Below are 22,036 nucleotides of genomic sequence, written 5' to 3'. Positions count from 1 at the left end.
AAAGTCCTTTAGGAGGTATATCAAATAATTAAAAAAATCAACTTTCAAAATTTCAACTTTTTAGAATAATTTTAGCTTAAGGACCCCATTTCATGGCCAAAATAATGACCCCAACGAAATTAGACAAAATCTGGGTGCTGAATAGTGGTTCGCAAAACGGCCTCAATTTTGAACTGTCATAGTGGAACCAACTTACTGTTCGCCAAAAATTGAGAGTATTGTGATCGATCATTAAAAAAAAAATTCAGGAATGAAAAATTTGTGGCTTTTGAGAATCGATTGAAGTCAAAAGACCTTAAGAAAATTGAAGGTGAGATCGTATTTTTTTTATAATTATGAATGGAAGTTGTTCATGGAGTCGATGCGGTTGTATCCATCCAGAAGCTGTCTCTATTGTTTGATTCCGTTCGAAAACCTGGTTTAGTGAAAATCCTTTCTATTTGTTGGATCAGCTTCGCTAGAATTAGCGATGTATTTTCGCTGGATCAGGAAGAGCTGCAGGATTCTAAAATCAGCCAGGTAATTTATTTGCGACATCGCAGAATTACACTCTCGCCGCAGATCTTCGTAACCCGTAGAAAAGAAAACTCTCTTCTAACCGCGACGCAACAATTTTCCAAAAAAATGTCAAAAACTAGACAAAATAAAACACATACTACTGATTGTAAAACAGCTCATTTACCAATAAGAAAAAAGTCATGCTTGTGCTAGAACATCCTCCTACTTTGTAGATGTAAACAAAGTGGGATCATTCGAAAATCACGTTACGCATTCTCTCTATTCATCACCCAGGACAAAATTATCCCAAAGATCTAAACATATTTAACAAAAGAAAAAATAATAACAGATTGTGTTATGGACACTTAGAAACTTTTCCATTTGTGCGATTTATGGTAATTTTATTTCTAAGTCAGTATACCGAACGAATAACAAATTTTGTTATTAGGAGAGTTTTTGAAATGTATAACATTTCCTCTTATTAGCGTGTTATTAAACATTTTCAATGTAATATCACTTCAATACCAAATTTTGTTATTTTATCAGAATCTGTTATTATTTTTTCTTCTTGAAGTTGAACTTCAGGATAAAATAATAACACTTTTTGTTATATTAACAGGATTTGTTATTGAAATATTATTAATTTTGTTATTACCGTCTGCCCGGGAAGAGCATGATCTCTCCCCGGGACAATCGTCCAATGAAAATGTATACGAAAAGCAATAACCCTAGCCTAACCGTGCGCAATTGACCGCAATCACCCAATCATCACCGCATAAGCAACATAATTTCCCCGTTCGCCAAATGTTGGACACAGTTAAAAAATGATGCCAAGAATTGCTCTACACATTATTTCCATTGGGCTATGCTCAATTTTGCTGTGCATATCAAGTCCTTTATAGTTCATTCAGCTATCATAATCGTATGGGCTCGAGGGTGAATGTTCATGGTCCAGGTCCAAGTCCAGGTATGAATGAATGAGCCTAGCATGTGCTGTGCTATTTTGCATTGTAAGTACCGTACTTGAGGGAGATCAACGGACATATGCGGTTAGCATTGATTGGTCTGGTTGTTAAGTGCCTCGTGGTCACTGTTTATCGAAAATCGTTTGGATATGTATTTTTGAAGGAGATTTTAATTTGAATATTAGAACAAGAGTTTCTGATGTTTTGAAATCATTTAATACTTTTTGACGAAGCATCTATTAGATAACAAAACGACACTGACAAGCAACTTCCATTAGTGCTTAGTTTTGTTTCAACTTGTCATAAATATTAGTGTAAATGAGAAACCATTTATCACGAAAAATGATCTTATCCATTCCGAGATACGGCATCTCGAAGGTTGTGATTTGTTTCATCTCAACATTATCGCTTTTATTGAGATAAAAACAAAACCCCGACCATAACTTTCACTTTTCCACGTGATCGAAAGTCCAGTCCCCAACAGTCCGTTCCAACCCATAAGGGAACACGGCACCTGGGTGGAAGCCTCACAAACTTCAAACCCAACCAACCAAACGAAACCACGATACCGCACTCAGTAATCCTAATCGGAAATCACCCAGAAAATCCTCTCGTCTGCCTTCGGTCCAAACCAATCATCGGGAGCGCCCACGTGCGATCTGTCCACTGCAAGTAGTAGCACATTACCGCCGAGGAGGCTTCCGATTACACACCTCTCCTTCTCTGGGCGATCTCGTCTTATGCATACATATATTTGAGGTTTTGACGAGTTCTGCGTGCGGGTTCGTCGCTTGCGCCCACTGAAGTATCTCCGCGCGTGTTGAAGTCTTTCATTTGTACCGCTTCTTCGCGTCAACAGCAAGTCGTCTTGGTGCAGAAATTGTAGCAGCAGCAGCTGACCACAATCACTCGAGAGCGTTCCAGACTGAACCTCCGGTGTTGGTGCCTTCGCACTGCGATCGACCAAAGTCTCAGGTCAGGTTCCCGGTCCATCATTCGATACGAGGAGCGCCCCCTCGTCCGTTTGTTTGCGTTCGACGAATGTAAATATATTTTAGAAAGTATCAACGCCTTCGACCAGGTAAGTCAGCAGGCAGGCCAGCAGCAACAAACATGGGGGGAATGTATCGATTTCTTTTCCGAAATGAAGAAATCGAAAATATTTTGTTCCTTTTTTTTCGGTGGAGGCAACGAGGCATTCTGGGAGCAGTTTCTGATGGACGTGCGTATACGTTTACCCCTGGAAGTCTTTTTTTGTGATTAAATGGATGGAAATTAATTCAAATGTTTTAAAGAGCCTCTTGATTTAAAACTAAAATAAATGCCGAATCATACCCACTTTAATTGGTTCACATTGCACACAGAAAAAGGATGATGGGAATATTCATCATATCATACAGTCATCCCACATATTCGGAACACCCACAAATTCGGAACACTTTTGTGATAATTTGTCAATAGCAAGCAGAATGCATCTTTTCTGTCGACCCTAATATTTTTAGGACCTTCATTTGGACATTCTCTTGCTATTTCAGTAGTAAAAGTGGTACTTTTTGAACAAAAAACCTTATTTCAAGACTATTTTATCCAGAGCAGTAAAACACTGCCTCCAAATTGCCTGTTCCATAATTGTGGGATGTTATTGTGCCTCCCGCAATTGTGGAACACCTGCATTTTTACTGATTTTTTTTCACAAAAATGTTACCAGACCATTCATAAAACATAACTAAGCTTGAATTTCGTTGGTTTCAGTGCGTCAAGTCATTATTTTGTGAAAATTATGCATTCATGGATAGAACCAAAGTTTGTTTACATCCGTAAGAAAAAAATATTCCGAATTTGTGGATTTCAAAGATCAAAAAAACTTGATATAAAAGCTAAAATTTGCATTTGTTCGATACAGCATTAGAAAGATCGCAAGAAAAGCTTTCACAACCTTCGACACAATATGATGATACAGCCATCCCTCATATCCGGAACAGTTTACAGATCGGCCAATGTTCAACAAATCATGGAAAATCGATAATTGAACATAATGATTTGCTTTTACCTTCATGTAAAAGATTTTCTTGTGATTTTTCGATTGATGTATAGACCGGCTGTATATTTTTAAGTTTATATCAAGTTTTTGAAGAAAAACATTGACCCTTGAAATCCACACATTCGGAACACTTTTTTCTTACGATGTAAACAAACTTTTTTTTCTCTCCAGGAGTACTTATTTTTTACAAAATAATGACTTCACACTCTGAAACCAAAAAAACTCATGCTTAGTAATGTTTTATGAATGGTCCGATAACTATTTTTGTAAAAATATCAGTTAAATTCAGGTGTTCCACAATTGTGGGAGGCACAATAACATCCCACAATCATGAAACAGGCAATTTGGGTGCAGTGTTTTGCTGTTCTGGTTAAAATAGTCTTGAAAGGCAGGTTTTTGTTAAAAAAAAGTACTACTTTTACTAGTGAAATAGCTAGAGAATGTCCAAATAAAGATTCTAAAAATAGTAAGGTCAACAGAAAAGTTGCATTTTGTATCCTATTGACAAATTACTACAGAATTGTTCCGAATTTGTGGGTGTTCGAATATGTGGGATGACTGTAGGGGAGTGTGGGGTAATTTGGACACCCTAAGGAAATTGCTCTGTTACGGGCTGTATGGATATTTTAAAGGAATGTGGATGACACCAGAGGATAATAGAGACCATATTTGATGGAAAAATGTCATTCATTTCGATAAATTTTGATGAAAACCCCATTTTTATCGCAAAAGTTAAAAGGTGTCCAAATTACCCCCACATTTTTGTGTGGGGGTAATATGAACACCCCTATGGGGTAATTTGGACATGCCTTGTGGGGTAATTTGGACATGCTTTGTGGGGTATTATGGACATACCTTGTGGGGTAATATGAACACCTTTTGTGGGGTAATTTGGACACATGTTGAAGAATAAGTTTAACATTTAATTTTTTGAGCATGTTTTTTATCCTTCAACCTGGTTTTGTAATTGCTTTATATTTTGAAGTGTTTCTCACAATATTTCATCAAAGGTTTAAATAATGATTTTGTGATAGAACTATAATTCAATGGGAAGATAACAAATAGTTCAGTGTAGTATACATAATTTAATTATTAATACTGAAATGATTTAAACATTGATTCTGGATCAGGCACACTATACTTGTTTTTAGTTATTAAGGTATCGTTTATGTTTATATAAATCAATCTTTATATAGAATTTATTAGCCTGAAAATATCATATTTTCTTTTAATTTTACATTCTTTAGCCCTTCAAATTTAAATATTATTGTAAACCAGCATAGAAATTAGAAATGTCAAAGAAATTAATTAAAAGCAATCAACATTAGAGTCTTGTTGAACGCCAAATGTACCGTAATCAGATTTCCATCAATTCGAACATTGGAATAAATTTATCTAAATTAAAAATAGGGGTTTTGTGAACATTCATTTTAGATTGTTTTGACATATTAATCCCTCTAAATTTACCTAAATCCCTTTAAAAACTCATCCAACCATGAAAGTTACTTTTTTGTTGCCTGACAGGTAGACTTTCAGGTATGTCCAAATTACCCCACAAGCCATGTCCAAATTACCCCCATAGCATATTCTATCATAAATTGCGATTTTTGATGATAAAAATGGATAAAATGCACAATTTTTATACGTACGTATCTCAGGCATCGTCCAAGCATCCCCCTTAAACAAAAAATGTCCACTTTTTTGCCATATAACTCCTGCAAAACCTTATTTCCTAACCTTCAAATATTAGAATTTAAGGCAGTGCCAACCGGCCTTTGGAAACTTTTACATATCATACTAAAACTACTTAACCTATTCCAACTTTTTTGGTTTGTCCATACTCCTAGGCCATTACTAGTACTAGCCTTATCACTTAAATTGCCGTTTTCACTTTATATCCGAAGAAAACGTGATTTTTAAAGGGGTGTCCAAATTACCCCCACTGTCCATATTACCCCAAACTCCCCTACTTTGAAAAACTGGTGAGTATGATTTGCAAAGATCTGGCCCACAAGCCATGGACGTAGATTATTATCGCATTAGTTGCAAATATGCCAAAAAAGTGACATATCGATGCCTCTGTGCTCGCTTGTACTAAGCTTGCTTTTCCTATATAGTTGACATAAGAGAGCACAGAGGCATCGATATGTGAAAAATATCTTTTTGCGGGTTAAATCCCATTTGAACTTGTTCCTGCTACCGACAAGCCAGTTTTCAACCAAATGGGCTGGAGGCCTAACTTTTAGTAGTCTTTCGGGAAATTGCATCTACTTTTTGATCTGAGTAACTTTTTATTTTTTACCCGGGCTTAAACTTACTTTGAATGTATCATTTGAAATATTAATTTAATTTAATTAAATGTTTGTAAAACTAAGTTTATTTAATTTAAAAAGAATGTGAATCTTAGGATAAATCCATAGATCAGGGCTGTGGAGTCGGAGTCGGAGTCGGAGCCGGAGTCGGTGGAGTCGGGTCTTTTTGGGGACCTGGAGTCGGAGTCGGAGCCGGAGTCGTCAAAACTCGAACAGCTGGAGTCGGAGTCGGAGTCGGAGCCGAAAATTTCTGATAACCTGGAGTCGGAGTCGGAGTCGGAGTCATCTTAAATGCAAAAAAAATCTTTTTGTTCAGTATTTGCTATAAAACAGCTTAACTTACAAAACTTCTTATATTTTTAACTGTTTTTTTTAAGTCGTATGCACTGAATTGCCATTTTTTAAAGATTCATCAGATGCCATTATGTTTTTGAAGCCTTTTATTGTGATTGAAAAACTCTTATTGTGTTATTTTACTAAATTATAACCTGTTTATTCCCTCTTACCCAAGTATTTCGTATTATAACTTTTTGTAGTCAGAAATATTTAATTGATTCTTGACTGCAACCCTTCAATTAAAATTTGATCAAATTTAATCTAGTTCTCTTTGAAAACAGTACACACACATTCATTTTTTACCCTGATAGCGAATGACTTTCAGGGAAAAAATACGAGGTACAAAAAAGATTAAAAATAATAATTGCTGTTTTTGGAAATCGGAAAAAGTCACTGACAGTATAACTCTTCCAACAAATATTCAATCGTTATAACAATCTATTTCTAAGAAATCAACATGTGCATTTTGTTTTAAAGTAAGTAAAACAAAATCAAAGTGTTGCATTTAAAATAATTGAAACTGACAAAAATTTATCAATACAGTTGCAACTTATTTTGAAATAATCATTGAATATGTTAAATATATCGATAATCTTAATGTTTACTATTTCTCTACTAAAATCTGAGAATGTTGATCCTTGAAAAACTATTTTAATATCGTTGCAAAAAATCGTTGAACAAATCTCTAGATTTCAGTACCAAAAAGTACACAAAATTATAATATTATTCAACCGGTAATAATTTTCTCATATTGTATGTCCGACGCCAATATTTCGGAAGGTGATTATCATTGCAAATCAATGTACCAAAAAAATGTTTTATGGAAAGGTCCTTTTAAAATGACCTAGAAAATATGTTACCTGTGGATTTTGGTTTTTATCCAATATTTTGATATTTCATATATTTTGAAGGAGGCGCACGATCATTCATAAAGCTTCGTTTTAGGTGAAGATTCAAGAAGTATTGCGCGCCTCCTTCTATGTATATTGAAAATTTTTAAATTAAAATAAATCAATAATTCTCAGGTAAAATATTTTCTAGGTCACGGATATTTGAAAAGGACCCCTTAATTATCTTTTCCACGGAGACATTTTTTAGATACCTTGATTTGCGATCATAATCTTTAAATAGTAGTATATGCAACAAGTTGCAAAAATAAGTTGTTTTAAGCACGAGTCGTACATTTATCCAACGAGGTTTACCGAGTTGGACAAGTACGATGAGTGCTGCAAAAAAAAACAAGTTCTGCAACGAGTTGCTTACAACATTTTTTGCAATTCCGAAAAACGCTTCTTTAATGGAATTTTATGTCAATTATTCATGTGTTAAGTAAACCCACCGTTCAAAACAAAAAAATATTGAAAAATGTTACTTTTCGATAAAAGTACTGAAAAGTTGTACTTTTGTTTATAAATTTTCCATTTTGTTATTTTTGGTAGGGAAAAGTAGGCCGTTTCGTTTCTCCAGAAGGACAGGAAAAGTTGACAGTTTCACAGAGGAATTGCAAAAAAAAACAAGGTGACTTTGATAGACAATGTGCTTCTTATAAATGTCAGCTTAAAAGTGAGCAAATTGAATTTATATGTTAAATCGATCATTAAGGCCAGGTTTCTTTGAATGATTCATTCAAAAAAATTGCAATTTGATATTAAAATATATAAGCTTTTTATAATTTAAATGTAAATAAAACAAACAAGCTAACTTGAGGTTAAGTAAATAAAACCCAATTTAATTTCAAAACTGTTCTTCTGAAAATGCCTTCAAAACTGGAGATAGTTTTTGAATTCTGTTTCAACAACGTATAAAACTTGTAACCTAGAAACTTTTTTTCAGTTGATTCTTCCTCGAGAAAAACATATCAGTTAGAGAGTATTTAAATAATCCTATTTATCAATATTTTCAAAATAATAGTTAACAAACTTTTGAAACATTTCAAAATAAGTGGAGTCGGAGTCAGAGTCGGAGCCAACAATTTGTAGAAAGCTGGAGTCGGAGTCGGAGTCGGAGTCGGCTAGAGTTGGTAGGCTGGAGTTGGAGTCGGAGTCGGAGTTGGAGTCGTCTAATCTCAGAAAGCCGGAGTCGGAGTCGGAGTCGGAGTCGCTTAAAATATGACCCGACTCCGCAGCCCTGCCATAGATGATCCAAATTGTATCCAAATTCACTAGAAAATTATAATTTAAATCATAATGTCATAATTCGTTGCCTCAAAAACAAATTTTGCTGCAGGAATCAAACATTCTCCAAATTTACAAAATTTCTAATTTCTAATTTTAACATTTCTTAAGTCAAAAATGTTCAAAGAATCTGATCCTTTATCCGGTTGAAAACTACTTCTTGAGATACTTTGAGCACTTCTCTACCAAGGTCAGCATGTATGCATACCATTCCGTACGTATTTAATTTGTATTCCTCATTTTGCGAAAATATCTAAAACCTATCAATGTCGCCGGGATATCAATGTAACACCGGTTTACGGTACTTTGAATTAGCACATACACTTTTTAATGCTGTGAAACAAATCCAATTTTGTTAAAAGTTTTGGATTTTTTTGCTTTTTTTCAAAAGTTTTGTTTACTTTCTCTATAAAAAGAGATATTTCAGTCATCATTAAATTTTAATCATTACTGATTTATAGATAAAAATTTTATCTATAAATCAGTAATGATTAAATTTTTTGTACGATATTTACTTTGTAAAAAATCAGGTAAATAAATAAATTGTTTTAGCCAATAAGTAAAAAATACACAGAAAAAAATCATGGTTATATTACATCTGGGAAGAGGTTCATCTTTTATGTCAGAAACACCTCTGAAAATGTGTAATTTTACCACTATTCTGGTGTAATGAGGTAAAATTACATCATAAAAGAGGTAATATTCAACCTTCCCATATTACACCTTCCAAATTTACACAATTTTTTACTTTCAAAATTATGAAATATAACATAATAACAATAATTAATGAACTAATTAATAAGGGTCATTTCATCCTAATTTTCATCCTCGACTTTTTGTGGTCATGCTCAAATTAGGCTGAGCTGTTTATACAATCCAGACTCGATTATCCGAAGGCCTCGGAAAATATTCACTTCGGACAATCGAATCACCCCTAAACTACACAATAAAAAATAATGTAAATTTGGAAGCTGTAATTTTGGAAGGTTGTCCATTACCTCTTTTATGCTGTAATTTTACCTCAATTTAGACTGAAAAGTGACGTTACACCAGAAAAGTGGTAAAATTACACATTTCCAGAGGTAAAATTACACCTTTTTTCTGACATAAAAGATGCACCCCTTCCTAGATGTAATATTACCATGATTTCTTTTCTGTGTACGCTAAAGTGATTTTAAATTTATGAATCTGAGATGGTGGTCAATATGGCGGTGGCGAAATATAAAAAAAAACAAAAAATGGGGTCGCAGAACTCGAATTTTATGTTCAAAACAAGAAAAAAACGAAAAAAATATTGTTCGTGATTTGATATCCAAAGTCACATACAAATCTTTGAATAATCGAACTTTGGATAGTCGAAACTTCAGATAATCGAGTCTGGACTGTACTTTCAAACCATACAATTTCAGTTCAGCGATTTTCGTAAATTTTTCAAAAAACATTTGTTATTGAATGGCCGTTTCTTTGGTTCAGAAAGTGATAGAAAAAAAACTCGACCATCCTTTTGGAAGAACATTGGACGCTGAATCTAATGCCCATATCAAAACCTCAGTTATTCAAAAATGACAAAAATCGAAAAACTTTTGTCAAAAAAACAGGTTAGTCCGATTTTGCTTAACCCTCCAACGCCCATGGTTGCACCAGAGCACCAAAAATTTTTCACTTCAAATTGACATTTCTCGAAAACTATTGAGTTAAATAAACTCATTCGTTCTACACAGTGTTTATTAGGATGTTTACTACATCTAATTCAAATTTCATCCAAATTGGTCAAGTCTGTAAAAAAATGGCAAGGAAAAACGTAAAAAATCTCGATTTTGCTCTGGGCGGGAAGGTGTTAATTTCGGGATTCTTGCATGTTTCGATATATAAACATCTCCACAAAATTTGAGCATCCGGAAAAATTGATTTCGAGTGGTGTACCGCTTCACTTGAAGTAACCCATATCTAAGGCTACCAACTCGTGCTGAACAAAAATCCGTACACTTTGCCGATATGACACCATGGTATAACAAAAACTTTCAATGAATTATTTAGATAAATTAAATTTCATAAATTTGAGAATTAAAAATATAAAACTGTGTCGTTTTTACAGCTAACAAATTTCACAAAATGCTATCAGAGTGCTTATGACTTGCACGTTTAAAAGTATTCATAAAATAAACCGTGATTTGAATCAATCCTTATGTTTTTAATTTTTTTTGTTAAACGTTTAAAAGTTTACGAAATGTCAAGTTTGCTTTTACGAATAATATCGTACTTAGTGTTTTAACGAACACTTTTCCAGAGTTTTTTTTAATTGAAAAGGTCCTATAACATGTGAAACACAACAGTTTAAAGGACCTTTAAAAAAACTCTAGATTTGTTAATTGAAATGTTCAAATGTTTTCACAAGTTTTAGAAAGCCTATGGAAAGGGATAAATAAATTTAGAAAGGAATTTCTAAAAGAACAATTCCAGAGTTTTTTTTAAAGGGTCCTATCAACATATGAAAGACAATAGTTCAAAAACTCTAGAATTATTGATAATCAAGTTTGAATTGAGGAAACCCCGAAAAACTCTCCCTTTTTAAATCGAACTCACAGAAAAATAAAAATTTCTAGTTAACAAAAGCTTCGACCAAATCAAAAAAGCAATTAAATGATTAAAAACTTGTTAAAATTCCGTACAAATCCGTATAAAGCGTAAAATTCCCTAAAAAATTCCGGCCTGTTAAAAATCCGCGAAGAGGTTCGAAAATCCGTATGGTAAGGAAAAAATCCGTACAGTTGGTAGCCTTCCCCATATCAAATAAGGTCTGAAAAACGGTCCACCTAACATAAAAAAATCCAAAACCTATTCCTATAAAGATATCCCAACATAGAACATTTTATTGCTTTCGATTCGATTTCCACCACAACCTTCCCTGTGCCGTTCCCATATACGGCCGTAGACCTCCGTAGTTCCGAGAACACCTAGCCAAGCGAATAATTGCCGATCAATTGGCGCCTTCGGCTAAGCCTTCGGGCAATCCAATGTGTGTGTGTGTGTGTGCAATAAAAAACAATCCCATAAACTTCTGTTTACACCCTCACCGTCCCTCACCCAACTCCCAAGATTCTGCGCGCAATCGCGATCCGGTTTTGTCGGCTGGCAGTCTTGGAGTGCGGTAAATTGGCAGATTGTGCCAGGTTGCAATTTCCCCATTTTACATTAGTTGGTGCTACTTTTGCTACTGCCACTGCTACTAGTACTGTTAATTGTAGTAGTAGTGGCAGTTGTTGTTGTTGTTGTTGTTGTTGTCCAATAGGTGGATTGCTACTGGCGTACGTAAATATGTGAAATGTGGTAAAATCTTGCGAAAGCAAAACACGTTCCAGCCTCAGCAGCGTTCCCGGTGGCAAAACTATATAATAGTCACAGTTGGCAAATGTCTCCAGAAAAGAGGCGGGGTGGTTCCAAGTTGGTTTCGGTCAGTCATTAAAATGCTCATCAATCATAGAAATATATTTATTACCCTGTTTAATTCAATTGACCAAGAAGTAAAAGTAATCACAATTCAATGGGATTTTTTTTAAATCGATAAAATAACACAGCAAAAAAAAGTAGTAATCCAGCTGTGTGTAAAAGGCCGGGTGTAAAATAAATTTTGCATTATTTTATGAAATTTATGTAATGAAATATGTAGCCCATCAGTATCCAAACCTACTTGATCAAATTGTCAGTCTTCATCGGAATGATGGCCGAGTGGGCTAAGGCGCCAGTCCTTACTTTTGGTACTGGGTTGCTACTGATGGGATTCAAATCAGTAGCAACTGTTTACAAAAACTGTATATGTAGTGTGAAATATTTTGTGTGTTTTTCCACAAAAGTGATGTGCAAGCTTTTTTGTGCGATTTTACCATCTGATTGTTTGCTGTGAATAGAAATCGAATGTGAATAGAAATCAAGGGAGCGATTTTTCTTTAAGTAACGCATTTGAGGGGGGACAAATGGCCACAACTCTGTTCCAAGATTTTGGGATGACTGCAATTAGAAAAAAGATTAAATTATATATTGACGTATTATTTGAAATCAAATATTTGTTTAAATACTTTTAAACAAGTTGAAGATTTCTTATCAGAAACATTATAATAGTTGAAATAATGATCCTTATAAATTTTATTGAATTTAGTATTGAATAGGACTAATTCAAATTTTATAATTTCATTCTTCAATAATTCGAAATTGTTTCAACAACTGTGCACACCAAACACAAGGAAATTACAGAGAGAATAGAAGTTTGTAAAACTATCTATGAACTCATTAACATTTATTTCAATAATGTTTCCTGTATATTAACTTTGTAGAACATTGTTACACTCTAAAAAAATAACCCTGCAAAGTAAGAAAAAAACACGAAATTTTAAATGAGAAATTTTGTTCTAAATGAAAAAATGACCCTTTTGGGCCAATGTAGATTCGAAAAAAACATTAAAATTCCCATAAAATGACATGTTCCAAAAATTTTTACAGTCAGGTAACGGAAAATGGGAGAATTTTAAAAACTTTTCTAGTGTTTTTTTCGATGAAAAATACGTTTTTCGGAATTCTGAGTACGCCATCAAATCGGGCGTCTAATTTTACATAAAAGTCCCCTAGACACCAAATTTCTATCTCATCAACGTTTCAGGCTGCAAATTATTGAAAAACACCTCTTTTTTCGCATGTTCAAAAATGGAAGGGGTCGTACCGCCCCTCCGTCACGAGATATCAAAAAACGGACCTCGGATTCGTGATCAGGGACAAAAGTTACCCCTTAGGACAAAGTTTCACGCAAATCGAAGCGGGATCGGGGCAACTTTTCCCGATTTCATGGGAGTTGGTAGAGAATTACCCATTACTGAGAAATTAAAATGAAAACAAATTATAAAAATGTTTCAATTGGATAAAAAAAATTAAACTTAGACAAAAATAATTAAGGCCGTTGCTAATATTTTTCAACGATTATCTCATATCAGTCAAAAAATCAGAGGGCAAAAATAATTTAATTTGTTAAACTTACTTTTTACTTTTTATTTTCCTTTTTAATGGAAATTGAAGAATTTGTATTTTCATCGATTTTTTTTCTGAAGATAGACATGTTTTGAAGAAATTTTATATTCTCTGTAAATATTTATTTCTTGTTTCTGAACAATTTATGTGAGCTTTTCTTATACTTTCAAATATGAATATTTTTCAGTTGATTTATCTTGCATAAAAATTATTTTTTACCATTTTCAAAAAAAATCGTAGGCATTCACAACCACCCCAAGGCTCGTAAAAATCTGCACATTTTACGACGGGAACCGTACAGTCAGAGAAATTGGAGAAGTGGAGAGGCAAAAAAAACACACACAAAATCGCAAATGTAGCTATCTGGAATTGCAAGTATGCAAAACTAGGAGGCAACTGCTTTCTTTACTTGATGTGAACAAGTTGAAATTTTTATGAAAAATGTTGTTATTTTTGTAACAAAATTCATGAAATTTAAAAATAGATTTTGAAATGAATTTTTTTAAGGCAGTATATTTTAACTTTATCTTTGACTATGATTGTTTTGATCGATATTGCAAGAACCAGAGTAGTTTTCAAATGTGTTAAGATTTTATTGAAACATTTCACAACTTTGTGTAACACTGTTTATTTTTTTTTTTGTGGGAGATAAATTGTAATCATCTAGGTGAATTAATTTATTTGTTTATTTGTCTTCTTCCCTGTCCCAGTCCAGTTGCCATGTTTTGCCCGGTACGATACATGTGTAATCAGAGAAGAAAGAGAACTTTGAGCGGTGTATTAAAACTGCACAACCCTCGTCGCGATAGCCGTGCTTCGTATTGTTGTTGTTTTTTTTTTGTCTTAATTAATGTACTTTTAGTAAAATTATCTTTTTTAATTTTTTTCAATATATTCGTACAAATCTGCACAAAAATTAAAAAAAAATCTAATGTCTAATTTTTTTTTTTTTTCAAAATTTTGTAATGTGCATTTGGATTAGCTCAAATTGCGCTCTTAAAACTTAAGCGACCAATTTCTGCGGCGGCACCCACAGAACTGACTGTTCCTGGTGCTGGTGGCGGCAAAATTAAGATTAGTTCGCAACCTGCCACGTGTTGCGGTGTGTTTGCACTGGAGAGCTTAGAGTGCGGACTTGGGTTTAATGATTTATCGATGCTTTTTCATCAGCGTGCGCGCCTGAGAAGTGGTTCGCAGGTTCGCCGGACCTGGGACCGGGTGAAATCGAGTTTTATTTTCTGTGTGTGTCTGTTTACATATTTTAATATGCGAATTGAAAGGCCGGGCTGGACGCTGGGCAAAATTTGCTTGCGTGGCGACGACGGTGGCAAAGGTGGAACGACGCTAATCTTGATGGCAGGAATTTGGACAGACAAGCGGACAAGTGCGTAAGCGTTCCGTTTATGCGTTGTGTAATGGTTTTGTGGATCTTTGGTTCATTGACATTTTATTATATTCAATGTCATTCACATTGTGCTACGAAACTTCCAAAAATCTTAAATGGATAAACCGGATTCCTTATGAAGATATTCCAGTAAGAATTGAGCTAAATTCAAATAGAGTTTTGTTCTTATTGTCTAGAACTAGACTTTTAACTCAAATCGAACTTATTATTTCCAGAAATTTAACTGAAGTGTTTCATAAATAATTTTAGGTAATCTTTTTAAACCTATCAAATCGACTGGATTTTTCTTTTAAACTATTTTGTAGAATATGGAAATTTACCGTCATTTAATTCAACCTGTCTGGAATGCAATTAATTTATAATAGGCCCTATCCCAGGGGTAACCAAAATATGGCCCGCGGGCCTAACGTGGCCCACGAGATGATTTTTTTGACCAGTGGACCCATTTTGAAAGATCGTGAAAAATGGCCCGTTGACCACTTGTAAAGTGATTTTATACATTTTCAAAATCAAGGTGTATTTTTAACTTTTTATGCTAATCCTTTTTATTTTATTTCTGTTACTTCAAAACTAGTGATTTATTAATATGTTGATCACAATTTTAGAGCACAGATATTTTGTTCCACATCTTAATAATTCACATAAATTAACAACAATTAACATCTGAAGGATGCACAGCAACCAAGGAAGCTGTTGTCTTCTTATTCCAAAATTGTCAAACTTACGGACCCAATCCTGCAAAAATCTGATTGTAAAGATAGTCAAACTTTGTTGTAAATTACTACGAAGACAGTATTTTAGGGGATGAATAAAAAATTATATCGATAGTTCCCGTAGTATTGAAGATACTAAAATGTCTGTAACAGAAATCTGGATGAAAATGCTATGGTTGATGTGTATCGTTAAGAATTAAAACAATTTCACACGTTTCAATGTTTTCAATGTGAGTGAAATAATTAAATATCGTCAAAACTTTCATCAAACGTTTTTGGAAATATTTATAAAACGGTCAAACTTGAATAGAAATCTGTAATAAATGAAAAATATCAGTTTTTATATTAATTTAAAAGTCATAATGACCTTTTAATGAATTTACCCGAAAACTAACTTTGAAAGCAGACAAAATGTTGAAATCGGGGGAATAAAGGTGTTGCTAATATTTTACAAAGCTTCTGTCGAAAAAACCTCCCCTTTCCCTCCCCATATTGAAAATCGGCTCAAAAAATCAGCGACTAAAACATATTCTTAAAAAATTCAGAAAACCAAATTAAATTTAAGTGCATTCCTCTGCCCTTAGAATCATGTTCAGTATGTTCGGGTTTATTAAAAAATAATTTGAATAGCAGTGAATTTTCGATGCATAAGTGATTTTTCGTTAAAATGTTTTTATGCCAGATCCTAACTGTTTTGAAAACAATGATTGCAATGCGACTTTATAAATGTTTGGAACATTTTCGCATTTTATGAGTGCTTAATTTAAATGAATGTCACACTTAATTTAAAAACAAACCTACTCCGTTAAAAAATTGTTCAGTTTACATGTCATCATTTTTTAAATATAAATAAAAAATTTCAAATCTTATTGAAAAAACAAAAACATTGAGCTAAACACTTTTTATTTTCAAATAAGGCCGTTGCAAATATGTTTCAAAACTTATGTCGCCCCCCTTAAAATTTATTCTGAAAAATCAGGGGGCAAAAACAATATTTCTTTTAAAACTTCAAAACTTCCATAAAAGTAGAAGTCTAATCAACTGAAAACTTTTTAACTTGAATTTATTTTAAATACAACACAAAATTAACATTTAGCTATTTTGAGAATTCTTTTGGTAATTATTTTGAATACATTTTGCTATGTGGAATGATTATGAAACGTTATAGTGTAATGTATTACAGAACAATTTATTCAGAAAAAACGTGTTAAAATAGCCATAAATATTTTGAAAAAAGGTGAATACCGTAATCTGGGGCGACGGGACTACAGTCTGAATAGGGACAGCAGTTTTTAGAGCACTTAAAGCTTTTAAATTTGGAAATGGATGTACACATTTTGTTGGTCTGAGTCTATTCTAACCGAAACCAACCAGAAAAATCAAAATATTTTGCTCCAACATGGTTAAAACTGCTGTCCCAATTCACCCCACGTGTCCCGATTGACCCCAGTTTACGGTAATAAAGTAATTCACAGCTGGAAACAAATATTTCACTCTGAGTTCAAGAATTCATTTCAGCTCATGCTTTTATACTCTTAAAATAAACTTGTTGTAGTTGGATTAAAAATTAAACCGGATCGAATTAAATTTGAATTGAAACACTAGCCTACAGACCATGCTATCTTGTTAAAATTATAATTATTATAATTATTATAGACATTTAGAAAACATTGTTCAGGGATTCAAAAAATATCATGTTAATTTGAAATCGATCAGGTAAAAAATAGAAAATTAATAATATTTCCAACAAAAAAGGTAAGAGATTAAAATATAAAATTAAGTCTACATTGGCAGTCAAAGTTGAGGTATTCTTAAATCGTTTATTTGTTTTTCCAAAATTTAAGTTATTCCCCTACACATCACAGATTGGACTTTATTAAAAATGTTAATTTTTATAAATCCAAAAAAAGATTTGTAAGAGTTTGACAGTATCAAAACTCCAATATTGTGAAACTTTTTGTTGAGGCATTTTCAAAAACAGGCTTGAAATTTGAAGTTTATATAATTCAGCTTGGAAATAAAAAAACTTGTTTTAAACAAAATTAGAAAATCTATAGAAAAAAATCATAACCATTCGGTAAAAATTACAACCACATTCAGTGCTTTTAAAAAATCTGATACATTCGTTAAAAAAAGTTTGTTGAGTTAGAATAAAAATTCAAATTTAACTCACTCGAAATGATTTCAATTTAAAATGCTGGAATGGAATGATTTATCATTTCAACTTTTGCATGATGAATTAGAAATTTTCGATGGATTATTATTGTTCTTCTTCAAGTTTTTTTTTTTTAAATTGAAATTAGATGTTTTTCAAATCAAGCCCAACTTCAAAGCATGACCTAGTCTAGCCTAATAAAGTTCCAAATCCCCAAAAAAAACTCCATACAAAAAAAGTACATTAAATTCGCACCTGAACATAAGCTTGAGGCCCAATTGCTTCACTCTCGTTGTTCGCCTTCAGTTCGCAGTTTGTTATTTATTTCTCAATCCTCATCAGTCTGCAGTTTTCTGGAGCAATTTTTTAAATCCACGCCACCAAACAACCGTTCACAATTCAGTAATTCACTTACATTCGCACTCTTCTTGCTTTTTATGATTTTTTCCTTTCCTTTGCTTTTCTCCAATGTGAGTAAATCCGAAAATTCGCACTTGTTCTCCACGTTTTTCTCTTTCTCTGATTCCCAACACTGGTGGTCACTTGGCTATGTTACGAAACTTCTTCTAATCACTCTACTCGCCTGGAGTTGTTCTCTCGCGAATCACCTCTTTTTTTTATTGCTCGGTAGTTCGCGGAATGCTCCCCCGAAAATCGTAAACGAAAAAAAAACCGCTCACTTTTCTCCTCGCGATCTTTCACTTGTTTACAACACTTTTCCTTGTGCTTTCCAGCTTGGTCTGCGCTCTTGGTAGCACTTTTGCATCTTGTTTGCTCCGAACCTCCCAAACCGATGTGTACTGCTGCACTTGATCCGAATTGCACACCGACGACTCGGACTTGTTCCAATTTTCCAGTTTCTGGAGGCACTTGAGTCGCAATCGAATTTTCGTAAGGATCACTCTACCTCCCAACGCGCGCGATACCTTTCTCCCAATTTCACATGCAGAACTCCACACTTCAGCACGCGTAGCTGCGCGATCCGACTTCACCGTGTGCAATTCCACTGCGTCTCCTCCGACACCTTCCAGAAGCTGTTCAGGAAGCTGTTTTGTCGTTTCTTTTTTCGCGGAGCCAAATTCCGGTTCGTTTCAACTACGTTTTAAATCTCGCTGGCCAGAAAAGCCCAAACCGTTCACCTGAAGGTTCGAAATCGAACTAAAGGTGATCGCCAGGCAGAAATCTCACCAGACCCGACCTGCTAGCGAACGGGCAGTGCGGTCGGTGCCAGTTGTTCGAGCAGTTTCGAGCTCCCGAGGCAGCGTTATTTTGCTGCGGATTTCTCCTTCTACTCGATCGCACGATCGCGATGGTGGTGTAGGTGCGCACAGGTGTGGAACCGTACCTGGAAACGGGCTGCGGGAGAACAAGTTGACTTATTCTCCTGGTATGCTGCGAGCATGAGCTTTGGGAGAGGTTTGTTGCGAGAGATTGAGCTTTGGGAGAGAGCTTACGAGCAGGGCGAGCAGAATTTTCAATTTTATTGTGTTTATTCAAGTCTCTGAAGTCTCTAAAGTTAACCCGGTCAGAAATGGCGGACACAATTCTGGCGTTCGTCTGGGGGCTTGCGCCAGCCATCTGGCAGAATTTCTCCCAGATTTGCACCAGATTTCTGCCATGATTTCTGGCGAATATGACACAAACCGGTCGTGCACGGTTCAACCGATTGAACCGGTTGATTTTTGTGCCAGACAGCTGGCAGAACTTTCGCCCGATTTTCGCCAGATTCATCTGGCGTTACGCAAAACATGTCTAGGATAAGTGTGCCAAGTGTGTCTGAACTGCACGACAAACGTCCGCCAGCGCCAGACACTCAAATTTACCAGATTATTTTCCGAGTGGGAAGTTAAGTCAAGTCAACCCGAGCAGACGGAAATAACTTGGGAAGGTCAGTTTTTGATATTGTGAGAAGATCGAAATATGTTATTGGGATGATCGGATTAGTTGTTAAAATAACAAAAATCAATAACAAAGATTTGTTCGAAGAATAACTTAAACTGTTATTATGTTGTTATTGCAATAACAAACCAATAACACAGAAGTAATCATGAAGGAATAACAAGATTTGTTATTTTGTGCGGAGAGGTGGAGCAGCATAATAACAAAAAATGTTATTGAACTGGTATGTCTCCATAACAAAAAAAGTTATTGTTTTGGTTTATTTGTAATTTGCAAATAAACCTGCAGTTGCCATAACTCCTCTGTACTAGTCAGGGCTGCAGAGTCGGGTACCTCCAAGCGACTTTGAAGATAACTCCGATATATGACGTCAACGACGACTTCAGCTCTCCAAAAATACCCGACTTCACAGATTCCGACTCCAAGTAAAAGTTGCTGAAAATTAGCTGAATCCGATGCCGTCTCCGAGGACTCACTCCAGCTCGAACTTCAACGTCAGCTCCAACTTCCTGGCTCTGTGAAAATAATAACAGTTTTTGTTATTCACACTAAACAAAATCTCAATAAATAAATCAATTCCGTTAGGGAATATAACAAAATTAAAAAAAAAATAAAGTCTCAAAAGTTAATTTTATCGGATTAATTTAGCTGGAAACCCCATTTCATGGTGAAATAAATGACCTTGATGAAATTGGTCAAAATTATCCCATAGTTCTAGCCAATTTAAGCAAAGTCCCTAAGGGGGTATATCAAATAATTCAAAAAATCAACTTTCAAAATTACAACTTTTTAGAATAATTTTAGCTTAAGGACCCCATTTCATGGCCAAAATAATGACCCCTACGAAATTGGTCAAAATTATCCCATAGTTCTAGCCAATTTCAGCAATGTCCCTTAGGGGGTATATCAAATAATTTAAAAAATCAACTTTCAAAATTTCAACTTTTTAGAATAATTTTAGCTTAAGGGACCTATTTCATGGCCAAAATAATGACCCTGACGAAATTGGTCAAAATTATCCCAAAGATCTAAACATATTTAAGAAAAGAAAAAATAATAACAGATTGTGTTATGGACACTTAGAAACTTTTCCATTTGTGCGATTTATGGTAATTTTATTTCTAAGTCAGTATACCGAACGAATAACAAATTTTGTTATTAGGAGAGTTTTTGAAATGTATAACATTTTCTCTTATTAGCGTGTTATTAAACATTTTCAATATAATATCACTTCAATACCAAATTTTGTTATTTTATCAGAAACTGTTATTATTTTTTCTTCTTGAAGTTGAACTTCAGGATAAAATAATAACACTTTTTGTTATTTTAACAGGATTTGTTATTGAAATATTATTAATTTTGTTTTTACCGTCTGCCCGGGAAGTCTAGACATTCAAGTCAAAACTATTGTTTAAATTAATAAATTAACTTTTTTCTCAATTTAAGAATAGTTTGATCACAATTGTTTTGACCATTTAGTACTATTCGAGAAAATCGATTTATAAAGTTTGATGATAAATATTTTCAAAACTATGAATGGTAGAGCCAAACTTTTTGAAGCAATCGGTTCGTATACTATCGCATAACAAACGCTCCAAGTTTCAACTACAGTGGATTCTCTTGTTGTCGATATTGAAGGGACCGTCGAGAGCGGGAGTTATCTAATTATAGAACGAAAAATCAAAGCAATCTATTTGAAGGGACTGAAAAATTTATTGACAGCTAGAGAAATATTGATATCGAAAAGATCGATAGCCAGAGAGTCCACTGTAATTTGGCTACACCAGTTAAAAGATACAGTAAATTATGTAATCAAAAATCTGAAAAGCACGTGTCACAAGTGGGCCTTGAAAGTAAAATTGTACTACGTGTCACAAGTGTGCACAGAATTTCCATACAAACTAAAATAGTATATTTTCAAAAAACAAAAGATTGCATTGCCTTTAGAAAATGTGTACCAACATAAATTTGTGAAAAACAAGAAAAATTTTCCACATTTTCCAACACCATGTATGACGTGTCACAAGTGTGCACGAACATTTTAATGATAAATTGGTCTATGTCACAAGTGTGTGTTGCGATATCCGGGAAACGAAAGCGAGTTTCCAAAATCGGGTTAAAGCATCTTGTAGTGTTTGTTAAGTATAGCAAAACGTCATCATTAACTCATTTTCGACCAAAATGGTCTATGTCACAAGATAGCACACAGCTGACGACTTGTTATTATTATTATTTGATAAAATGTACGCAAGCGATGAAAAAGTAAATCAAATCGGTAAATATTGTGAAGCTTACTTTTGTGTTTCAAGCTATGTAAGCCTTTTCAAACATTTACAAATTTAATAAATTTTTATCACAGATCGGAAAAGACAAAAGAAATGTCCAATTTAATATATTAATAAAATCGTGTAAATATTCTGTAAACTTTTCCATCGGCAGTACTGTGATATTAAACTTATTTTTTTTTGTTTAATATTTTGAAAATTTGGATTTTTATTAGAAATCTTGTAAATTTTAAATAAAGC

General features: G+C 34.0%; 1 protein-coding gene across 1 annotated transcript in view; it reads right to left on the bottom strand.

Moving 5' to 3' along the window:
• Positions 1–18,785, bottom strand: part of LOC6051519 (formin-J) — a 172,405-nt gene extending 153,620 nt beyond the window's left edge. Inside the window, exon 1 of the mRNA XM_038252103.1 lies at positions 17,868–18,785. The gene's annotated coding sequence lies outside the window, so the exon portion shown is untranslated. The remainder of the gene's footprint in view (positions 1–17,867) is intronic.
• Between the last annotated feature and the right edge of the window lie 3,251 nt (positions 18,786–22,036).

The sequence above is a fragment of the Culex quinquefasciatus genome, chromosome 2, assembly GCF_015732765.1.
Source record: "Culex quinquefasciatus strain JHB chromosome 2, VPISU_Cqui_1.0_pri_paternal, whole genome shotgun sequence".
In the NCBI taxonomy this organism is placed as follows: Eukaryota; Metazoa; Arthropoda; class Insecta; order Diptera; family Culicidae; genus Culex; species Culex quinquefasciatus.
The sequence above is the reverse complement of the archived record's forward strand: the minus strand, read 5'-3'. Positions and strand labels throughout refer to the sequence as shown.